Source organism: Phycodurus eques, chromosome 4 (assembly GCF_024500275.1).
Source record: "Phycodurus eques isolate BA_2022a chromosome 4, UOR_Pequ_1.1, whole genome shotgun sequence".
Taxonomy (NCBI): Eukaryota; Metazoa; Chordata; class Actinopteri; order Syngnathiformes; family Syngnathidae; genus Phycodurus; species Phycodurus eques.
In genome coordinates this window covers 16,470,324-16,481,743 of record NC_084528.1, presented here as the reverse complement: position 1 = coordinate 16,481,743, position 11,420 = coordinate 16,470,324, and the positions used below count along the sequence as shown (strand labels likewise).

General features: G+C 40.4%; 1 long non-coding RNA gene across 1 annotated transcript; it reads right to left on the bottom strand.

The window, feature by feature from the left end:
• Nucleotides 1-289: 289 nt before the first annotated feature.
• Nucleotides 290-9,971, bottom strand: LOC133402056 (uncharacterized). The gene is made up of 3 exons (XR_009768490.1): nt 9,916-9,971; nt 6,585-6,682; nt 290-2,750 (listed from the first exon to the last, which is right to left on the bottom strand). It is a non-coding gene; the product is annotated as an uncharacterized LOC133402056 (long non-coding RNA).
• Between the last annotated feature and the right edge of the window lie 1,449 nt (nt 9,972-11,420).

The following is an 11,420-nucleotide window of genomic DNA, read 5'->3' as shown; positions in this document are numbered from 1 at the left end:
TCTCTTGGCCAACAAGCTGGACCTTCACCTCTCCTCCCACACATCTCTTTCTCTATGGTCTTTGGAGCCATAATGGGGTAGGGTAATTACAGCATCAGAGCCACATTGGCAGTGCAGCAGGGAGTCCAGGGAAGCGTGACACACGCTTATGCGGCCACGTTCAAGTGCTGCCATCAATACCCTCCTCTGTGACTTTGCAGGGGGCAGAGCTGGAGGTAGAAAGGATAGAAACATAGAGTAAGGATATAAAAAAAAAAAATGAAATGAGAGATGCGTTGTGGAGAGTCAATCAAGCAGCTTGCACAAAGCAAATTTATTTATATAGCGCATTTTATACACAAGATGACTCAATGTGCTTTACATGATTAAGATCATTTAAAAACAAAGAAAAAAAACAGCTTATAAACATTTAAAACAAAGAGAGGGGGGAAAATACAAGTAAAACAGCGTGCGGTGCAAGAAATATAATTTAAAAGTGGAAATGCTCTAATAAGCATGGGAGGGGAAAGAAGAGTTTTTAACTTGGACTTAAAAACATACACACTTGAGGCCGACGTCACTTCTGTTGGCAACTTATTCCATTTGTGTGCAGCACAAATAGCTAAATGCTGCTTCACCATGTTTGCTCTGGACTCCGTGCTCCACTATTTGACCGGAGTCTGTTGATCTCAGAGCCCCACTGGGTTTCTATTCCATTAGCATTTCATTCATGTATTCAGGATCTAAACCGTTTAGTCATTTATAGACCAGTAGAAGAACTTTAAAATCTATTCTAAAGCGGACTGGAAGCCAGTGTAAAGACTTTAGAATTGGAGTAATATGCTCTGACCTCTTTGTTCTGGTCAGAACCCGAGCTGCAGCATTCTCAATGAGCTGGAGCCGTTTAATGCTCTTTTTAGGGAGATATGCAAATATGCAGTGGTTCACTGTAATGTAATTTGATGATGCGGCTCCAAATTAGACTTGTTTGTAATCCAAATATTGGTAAACAGAGTGATTTAAGCATTAATAAATTATTATGCGAGCCTATTAAATGTGAATAAAAGCATACTTCGCTTCTAGAGGTACATCTTGTATCAGCTACTGTACTTGTTGGTAAATCACATTCTGTATTACTGTAAAATGTTGAAAACCCCCAAACAAAAGGAGCCCCCGGAGTGTCTGGTGACAATGGCATTAAAGATTTAATAAGCAGATTAAATGGCCAACACATTTGATCCCACCTCATTGCTTCACTGTGAGCAAATTACTTCTGCTGCTGCGCTCGTCCATTTAAATCAATATCTGTTATTATAATCAATTGGCAACAGATTTTTCTTTTTTTTTTTTTTTGCCATAAATGGGATGCGCTTGCAACATGAGTGCCTGGCTGCATGGCGAAGTGCATTAAGGGCCTCCCACCACAATAACATCAATTAGTGTGAGTGTGTTTGTATCTACGCTGCGTATAATGGAGGCAGCGGGCTGAAGCTCGAGTATACAACTTCCCGAAGCCCCGAAAAACAATCCTTAGTATTCACTGGCAGAACGTGACTCAGTCGCGACCGCTTCGCAGAACTCTGACACCACAAATACGAGTCAGGCCGCTAAAGTCACGCGCTCTCTGAAGAACTCCAGCTTTGTCATCAGAGTGAACTTGAGAAAATGTGGGAAAGTGTTGGACTGCAGCCAAAGAAGAACAGAGACCACCTATGCTCCGCCTGAGTCATGGAGCATAAGGCAAGGATTTGGAACCAAATTGCACAAGGAATCTTCAGGTCATTAGTGATGCTTTCTATCCTCTGATGGATTTCAGTTACTTGCAAAATTGTGGCTGTTTAATTGTCTCGATAAATACGCTAATCATCCCTCTAACGTGGAAATAGCTCAGAGTTTGTACGATTAAACTGACTACGATTTTCAGAATTTTCTAATCTAGCGATTTTTTTCTGGGTGATGCCACTTTGACACTATCATTTATCCGTTTTTGGTGAAGATGCGGCATCTGTAAAGTTGTCAACTTACGGTAGAGTTTAAAGAGCAGGTCACATTAAAGTCAGAGTTTAAACCGCCACCGTGCAGCGCAGACATGGCATCTGTAAAGCCCATGTTTCCATTGCAGTTTAAAGGAAAGTTGTGTGGAACTTCCAAGTTGGAACCACCATCGTGTGAGACCTCATTTCAGCCAGCTTGAAAGAATTCAGTCTTTACCGCAACACACACTTCCAGCAGGGTGGACATGACATCTGTAAAGCTGCCATTTACAGTGGAAATCAAAGTGAGTCCCACAAAACCTCAGCATTCCAGCATTCCATTGCTACTTCTTGCTATCTAGACTTTTTTTTGTTTGAGCTACTGCTTTTTCCTCATATTGTCAGTCTGATTTGCTTCTCGTGTCAAATGCGCTGACCCAAAACAACATTTTCAGTCGTTCTCTGTGGACTCCGTGTGAGGCTGAAGGATAATGAAGTGGAATCGAACGATTTGCACCCGTTAGCAACAGTTGCTTTGCATCACAGCATAATCTGTCACTCCCCAGCCTCCCGGTCTTCTCCTGCCTGTCGCTTTCGGGGAGAAAAAAGTGGCCCGTGCTCATCTGCATGCGCAGCAGCCTCGGTTCCAGCTGTGAACGTGTGATTGAAATGGAAATCCAAAAAGGGGAGGAAGAACAGATTACGCGCCTGAATCGTGCACGGCCTCCTGGCTGGCCCACCAGCCAAGGAGAGACAGAGAGGCGGGTGAAAAGCAAAATGGCTGATGGTTGATGGGCGCTAAAAGGGGGAGAAAGCAGAAAGCAGAATTAGAAAGCAACAAAGTGAGGAGAGGGAGACTCAAAGTGGGGAAGAATGAGGAGGAGAAAGAAGGGAAGTCATCTATTTAAGTCTACCCTTTATAGTCAGGCTTAATTTCTCTGTCATCTTTTAGAGGAAATGAAAATGACTCGCAATCAACGTTAAAACTTCTTCACCTCCATTGGCGGCTATAGAAGTGCAATATCCATTTTAACTGGGAGGGCTGGCAGTGAAGCTACAGCATCTATAAGCATCACAATTTAAGTTTTTCATGTATTCAAGTTATGTTTTTTTCTGCAGATTGAACAATCAAATAGGAACATCACCCAAAAAGAGAACAACGGAATAGACAATTGTTTGTTGAGAGCACGTCAAAAACAGTCTCCCAAAACTATGCACAGCGAGTACAGGAGCGAAGGATAGTAGCCCTCTTCAAATTTAATTTACAGTATTTTTGCTCAAATTCAGTCTCATCATTTTATACACTTGGTGATTTTTTTTTTTTTTTTTTTTTTGAAGTCGTTCAAATTTGGCAGGTCATTAACAACACTGTTCTCTAGTGTGTCAAATTTAGACAACATTCTGTATTTGTTTTCACTTTAAAAGGACTAATTATTTTTTCCAATTTTTGTTTTTTTCTCTCCAAATCTAGTATAAATCGTTTTATGCATGGATTTAGTATGAATTAACCATTTTTCATAACTTTAGTTATTTTACTCAAATGTAGCCTTCCATTCATCTTTCACTTATCAAGGTAGTAAGAATAAAATGTTATGCTCAGGTATATTATAAATTTGGCACAATTTTAGATTTTTCCTTCAAAGTTTGCATACATTCTAGTTATTTTATTTACTCGAATTTCGCACAAATTATGTAAGATCTAGTGTGAATTAAATTCTTAATAGGGAAGACGCAAAAACACATACACACATCCATCCATGTGACCTACCCGCTTGATAGTGCAACCTCGAAATTGGTTGACTGTTTTGGGAAAAAGTCAGACAGGCTGTCAGGTTGACAGACAGCGACAGAGATGATTAACTGTGTAAGATTTTACAGTGTGCGACAAACAAGTGGAGACTGCCACACATGATAACACACAAGGCTCTAGGGCGCGAGAACAGCAAGGTTAAGGGACACTGACTGCATTGTAGCTACAGTGATATTCAAGATGATGACATGGAAAAAGGCAGATACATTAATTCTATTTAATGGGAATGTGAAAGCATAAATTTATTATAGATACGGAATCTGCATCTTCAAGGAAGGGAAATGCAAGACTTTAATTTCACTTTGTATAAGGTAACTCTTTTTTGGATCAATATCAAAATTAAGCAGTGGTCTATGAGGCCTTAAAATTATATCACAAAAATAACTATTTTGATATTTTTAGAATGATTGCAGCTCCAAGCTAGCAGCATGTATTAATGCAAACTACCTAAATCTACCTTACACTCCACACTCAACACAATGAAACATACAGTGAATGGAAAAACTCTTCACACCCCTGATCAACTGTCAGTTTTTTTTTTTTTGCAATATAGTAAAATGAGCTCAAGATAAATCATTTCAACACTTTTCCCACCTTGAATGTGGCCAATATACGGTACATACAGTACAGTGCCGTGAAAAGGTATTGGCCCCCTTCTCAAATTCTTCGATTTTTCCCCACTTTAATGCTCAAGATCATCAAACAAATATAACTGAAGGGAACTGAAAATGCTGTTTTTAAATGGTGATTTCATAGATTAAGGAAACAACTTTTCAGTTACCTGGCCCTGTGTGAAAAAGTAATTACCTCCCTTGTTAAATCATGAACTAATTGTGCTTAATCACAACATTTGGTTAATTTTCACTGATCACACCCAGGCTTGATTACCTCCAAACCTGTTCAATCAAGAAATCACTTAAACAGAATCTGTCCAGACAAAATCGGACAAAAGATCTAAAAAAGCTGCAACAAAATGACACGATCCAAAGAAATACCCGAACAGTCAAGAAAACATTTTTCATTTCTAAAGCTTTAGGATTCCAGCAAACCATAGGGAGAGCCATTATCCTCACATGGAGAAAACATGGAACAGTGGCGACTTCACAGGAGTGGCAGGCATACAAAGATTATCCCAAGAGAACAGCATTGACTCATCCAGGAGGCCACAAAGAAACTCAACTTCTAAAGAGCTGCAGGTTTCCCTTGCCTCAGTTGAGGTCAGGGTTCATGACGCGACAATAAGAAAAAGACTGGGCAAAAATGGCAGAGTTCAAAGGCGAAAACCACGGCTGGCCAAAAACAACATAAAGGCTTGTCTTACTTTTTCAAAAAACATTGAATGATTCACAATATTTTTGGGAGAATATTATATGGACTGACAAGACGAACGTTGAGGTTTTTGGAAGGTGTGCGTCTCGTTACATTTGGTGTAAATGTAGCACAGCATTTCAGAAAAAGAACATCACACCAACAGTCAAACATGGTGGCGCCAGTGTGATGTACTGGGCTGCTTTTCTCCTTCAGGACCTGGACAACTGGCTGTAATTGATAAACCATGAATTCTCCTCTTTAACAGAAAATCCTGAAGGAGAATGTTAGAAACAGAAACAGAAATGGTATCAACTAGAAAATCCTGAAGGAGAATGTTCAGCCATCAGTTTGTGACTGATGGCTGAACAAAGAAAACCTGAATTTTTGCATAATTCAAACAATTCTGCAAGGATGAGTGGGCCAAAATATCTCGACAGATATGTGAAAGACTCATTGGCAGGTATAGAAAATGCTGTTGCTGCAGAGGACGGCCCAACAAGTTATTAGGTTTTGGGGGCCATTACTTTTCACACAGGGCCAGGTAACTTTGAATTGTTTTTCCCTTAATAAATGAAATCACCATTTAAAAACAGCATTTTAAGTTAACTTGGGTTATTTTGTCTGATATAAAAAAAATTTGATCATCTTAAACATTAAAGTGGGGGAAACTATGCAAAAATATAACAATTTGAGAAGATCATTTCCCACACACGCCAGAAAATGCGTGATAGTCCAATGAAGCCAAAGCTGAACCTTTTGGTCCTCATTCTAAAAGGTATGCATGGTGCTAGCAATACCGCTCATCACCAAAAGAACACCATACCCACAGTGAAGCATGGTGGTGGCAGAATCATGCTTTGGGGCTGTTCTTCAGTTGGAAATGGAGTTTTAGACAAGGGGCAAGGAATTATGTATATAGTCTAAATAACAGTCAGCGTCAGCGCAAAACTTTCAGGCTTCTGCTAGAAAGCAAAACTCATGGCAGGAAAAGCCTACTGGAACATCTGAACTTAATCGGAGGCACTTTAAGTTGTGGCAGGCAGTTGCTAAATCCCATTTAACAAGTTTGAATGTGATTAGTTAATTCTGAAGCTAGCCACATTCCATTTGTAAGAGAGGTGTATATACTTGTTCAACCACAGTATTTCAGTTTTCTTTAACTTTCCCTCTCGAAAAAGATTTTTTTAAAAAGACATACATTTTATTTAAATTGATTTCATTTTTGTTTTTTAAAGATTCAATTGAGTTGTATAGCTCTCATTTTTATACCACAAAAACCTGGCATTTGAACAGGGGTTTGTAGACTTTATATCCACTTTAAGCTGTGTGTCATTTGATTAAAGACCTCTTGAACAGTGAACTTAAGTATATTTAGGAAAATAATGATGGGAAATCTAATTCAAAATGGATACCCTGCATAGTTGCCACTGCAAAGATGGGGGGGGGGGGGAAACATATACTCTAGGTCAGATCTGAATACAAGGCAATCAAAATATTGAAATGAACTTCACTTTTGCAGTCCATTTTGTCTGGCAGTATGAGACATTTCTATTCATGAGATGTGCGCGTGGAGATGGGTGGCTGTTGACCCTTCAGCTGCGGCAGACAGCTGCGAACGACAAGGGCGGGAGGCAGAGGTTGAACAAAATCTGTACAACGGAAAATGAGAAATATGAGATAATAATGAGAAGAGAAAAGGAGACAGAGAGAGACAGGGGGACCAATTTCTCTATCTGGAAACCACACAAGCGCATCCATGTGCATCTACCGGGCCCTGAGGCCAGAGTGTAACGCTATCTGATGGAGCGAACCAAACCTCAGCCGCAGCTTGCTAAAACAGGCCTCACGAGAATTATTCCTGTGAAGGGACAGAACATTTTCTTCAAGACAATTGGTCTACCCACTCCAAAGTGGTTGATCAAACATGTCCCATGCAGGCAATAAACAGAAACGGCATCAACTCGAAAACTATGTTGTTGAAACCACGCTATCGTCTGCTTGTGCTGAAAGCCTTCAAAGTTGCAATTATAAGAGCTCTAAAAATATGTGCACCAACGTGACTTTTCCAGTTTGGTGAATGATACAAAAGATTCAATATCACTAGTGTTCTTGCTCTTGCTTGCCAAAAGTTGGAAGTCTAGTCATTAAAGGGGAGGGTTGCAATTTAAAACAACAACAACACTTTTTGGTCATATTTGTTAAAATAATCATCATGACTTTACAGTAGAACATGGAAAAGATGATCTGTGGGAATTTCTTTTTTTTTTTTTTTTTAAATCAGCCATCTCTGGCCTTTAATTTGATATACAAGAAATCACCTCGCCCGAGGAAAAAAAACAACCAATCAGAGACAGAAGTCGTGTCTTGCAACGTGTCAATCATTTGTCGCACACTCTGAGGTCGCTTCCCCGCGCTGACCCCGTTACCTTCTTAACCCAGAAAAGCACCTTGTTCGTAATGGAGTGTTACTATAACACGAAATGTTATCAGTTTGAGGTTTAATCTTATGGACGGCCGCAGGGGTGTGCCTGCGAGTGTGCGAAAAACAATTGACACCTCGTAATTTACACCTTCTGTGCTTGTTTTTTTTCCTCAGGTGAGGTGCTTTTATGTGCGAGCACCCAAAGACACCTTTATGGAATCAGTAGTCGTCGTTTTCCCATCATATGGTGGTCTTGACAACATCAAAATAGACAGTAAAACCCAACATCTGAGAGACGTGCATTTGAAACCACATCCTGTTTATTCTTTAAATGAGCCGACAGAGGAGAGACGTGACGTTGATGTCTGTTTTGAAGCAGGAAGCTTTGAAAACAGTGGTCCTTAATTAGATTTCCCCAACACAGCCTCACCTCTGTCTCATTGTGCTTGCAGATAGGCGCCAACAGGAAATGTCCACCGTTTTAACCCCCACAGAAACACGGCTGCTGTCCAGCTTTGCTTTCTCTTTGACACACGCACAAACAGTAACCCATTGAAACAGTGAACGATAACAGATAGCATATCTCTATACATACAAAAGCCCATTGAAAAAGTCCAAGGTCACCTGGTTGAATGAATATCAAAGGGAAAAATACGAGACTAGAAGTGTGAAAACTTAAGACATTGAGGAACTCATTGGGTTCTTGAAGGGGCAAACGTTTAAATACGGTATTTTCACGACCATAAGTCGCACTTAAAAGTCTTACATTTTCTCCAAAATGGACGGGGCGCCTTATAATGCAGCGCGCCTTATGTTGTAGAGTGGCTGGGTGAGGTGTACGTAAAGAGACCGGATGTTGGTTTTTTTTGTTTTTGATTGTGGATGCTTGGGCTAAATGTATCTGCTTTGACTGTTGTCCGAGCTTTCGCGAAAGCCGGCATCATTGCTGTACAGCCCCCCGGCAACGAGACTGACTCAGATAATGACGAGAGGGAACCCGGCGTGTTTGTTGGATGAGGATTGATCAAAAAAATAACGTGAGTGCGTTGTTAAATACTTCAATAAAGTACAACCGAACTCAGTTTTGCTCCCGCTGCCTTTTTAAAAACATTGTTTTCACGTGCATGCATGCTACCGTATGTTTTAAGCTAGCGTATGTTTTACCATGCCTGCGCCCAATAATACGGTGCGCCTTATGTATGTGTTAAATACAGAAATAGACCCGGTAACTGACACTGCGCCTTTTAATGCGGTGCACCCTATGGTCGTGAAAATACGGTACCTGAAATACTGTACCTGTTTTCAAGATCGGTATGAAATTATGTGTGGTACAGTCCTGCATGACAATAACACCGGGTTCCTGCTTATCCCAAATGCATTTTTCCTCCAGCTCGCTTGGCCACCTATAGTCTACTACTACAGCTAAAAATCAACCGGGTTCTCATTTTGGCAGAGTACAAGTCCCTCAAAATTTGAATGGGCTGTTGAAAACTGACAGGTAGACGAGACTTTTTGGTAAGTCCTGCTATGATGGACATGGCCACCGTATTTCATGTTTATTGCTGACCCTGGGGTGCTACTGAATAAGGGCGGCCATGTTTAGGCCAAATAAATCATTTTGAGGGCTTTCCCATAGTGAAAAGTCATCCAACTATGTAGGCACGATAATGGTTAAAATTTACATTTGATAGCGTTGTAGACGTGACTTACAAAAAAAAATTGTCTTGGTAGTATTACCCTGAATTGTAAAAAAAAATATCCACCCTCGCCTGAATGGCACCCTGTGCGAGACCCTCCCTTTGGCATTCAGAGAAGATGTCATACTTCCTTGCCATCGATAACCTCCCATTTAATGATTTATAAGCAAAATCCTTGAAAATCCCTGACAATGTCCAGGTGAGGCGGTGCAAACTCCCCATACAGACGCCAATGATTTACATGTCATGATGCCCATGGAAAACCATTTCAGGTACCTTTTTTTTGTTGTTGTTGGGGGGTGTTGCTGCCCCCGGAAATGCCGCCCCGTGTGGCCGCACATATTGCACGTCCCAGAAACCCCCACTGGTGACACTAAATGTGGTATGAATGTCTATCATGAGTACAGCAAGAGGTCTAAAGAACCCAGATATGTACAAATGTAAATTTTCACCAAGATACAAGCACTTGCAAAAAAAGGCAAGTTTTGTGCGAGATGGTTGTTTGAATAAGACACAATAGTGAGCTGCAGTGAGTGAGTCAATGAGCACCACAACTGGGTCAGGTACCCACACGTTCCCTGCAGCAAATAGAATACATTGCAAGGGAGGAAAAACGTTGAATCTAGTGCACCCCTCCCCCCTTACCAACGGTAGCTAAACGCAATTAAGAAGCATGTTAGGAGGTCACAAGATAATCACACTGAAGCTTAACTGTACACTCACAGGCTGATGCTGTGAATGGAGACTCCCAACCCAGGCCAGAAGAGCTTGAAGTGTCTCGAAACCTGGAAAGAAAAGACATTTGAGTTTGTTTTTTTTCTTTCAAATTTTATTGCTGCCATTAATGTGGCAGCAATCTGGTATCACACCAAGAAATTAGACTCTCCCTCAAAATTATGGAGGAATCTCTCTCATGCCAATTTCTGCTCAAATTTACAACCTTTTGCCAGCAGTGGACCCCCAATTGCTCACAACCAAAATGGCTTCAGGAGTGCTTAATCAGCAAATACAACTGGTATCTCTTCACTGCATCATAGAGGAAATTAATAGGATGAATAAGGAGTGTACTATCTGTTGTTGACATCCAGAAGGCCTTTGATTCAATCAATAGAGCTGCCATGTTCACTTTAAGCAATAAGGGTACATTTAAAACAAGCCCGGGTGAAACTTCATTTTTGAACATTAAAATAATGGATTCCTCAAAAGGATATGAAATCTTGTAGAGCTCTAGCAATGGGCAGTCGTTCACAAGCTCGACAAAATATGAAAGTTGTTCTGCAAAATATCATGATAGACCTCAGCATTCATACATCACAAGACTTCAGTTCACTTTTTCGTAACAGTTACGTAAGAACCCAATGCTGCCACATCAATTTTCAAGTGTTTTGTTACATTTTACAGCGGTAACTTCTTATTTACTTAAACATGGCCTGTACAGTTAATAAATGTTTTATAATAGTGATGAGTGTTTGAGCTGACAGAGTACCAGTATTTCTGTTTATTATTTTCTATGGGAAAGCAGACAAAATGGAGGTTGACGAGCAACCATGAATGGATTGTGCTCTGCTGCATAGTCAAATGGCTCAAAGATTGTTTGATTTTGAAAACCTTGCTTTCAGAAAAAATATATAATCATCAAAATCGTAATAAATTAAAGGTTCTTTACTTGTAGTCTTACATTTTAAACTCTTTGCAACCTGTCAGTTCATGTAAACGATGTCACAGTATTCCCAGATCTCAATGTGGGGCTTGTGGTCAGTCATCAAAAGACCGCTCTAAATCTCCACATTCATTGAAGCACATTTTGCTGATCATGGTCATTTTCAACAAATTCAGCCAAAGTGTCATGCTACATTGATGTGAATCTCTTGATAACACGAAAAAAAAAAAAAACGGCAGTCAGGATAAAACAACTGAACTTGTCTATGATGTTTTATTGATGACATGGAAGCTTTGCAGCAGAGGAAAAGAGAGCCGAGGGCTTTTAGTTTTGATGAGCTGCACAGTCTTGCAGATGGGATAAAGAGTGTAATGGTTGCAAAGGCTGAAGAACGAACAAGGGTAATACTTGTACGAAGACGCAGAAAAGTGGGCACACAGAGTACAATGCAAAGGTGGAAAGATTTAAGTTGATTTGCTGGATAAAGAGTGGAAAGTGTGAGGATCTTGCAAAAGTCCATCATCATTTGTGAGTGCCAATAGTCGAGCACAGAATCGCTTCACAACTT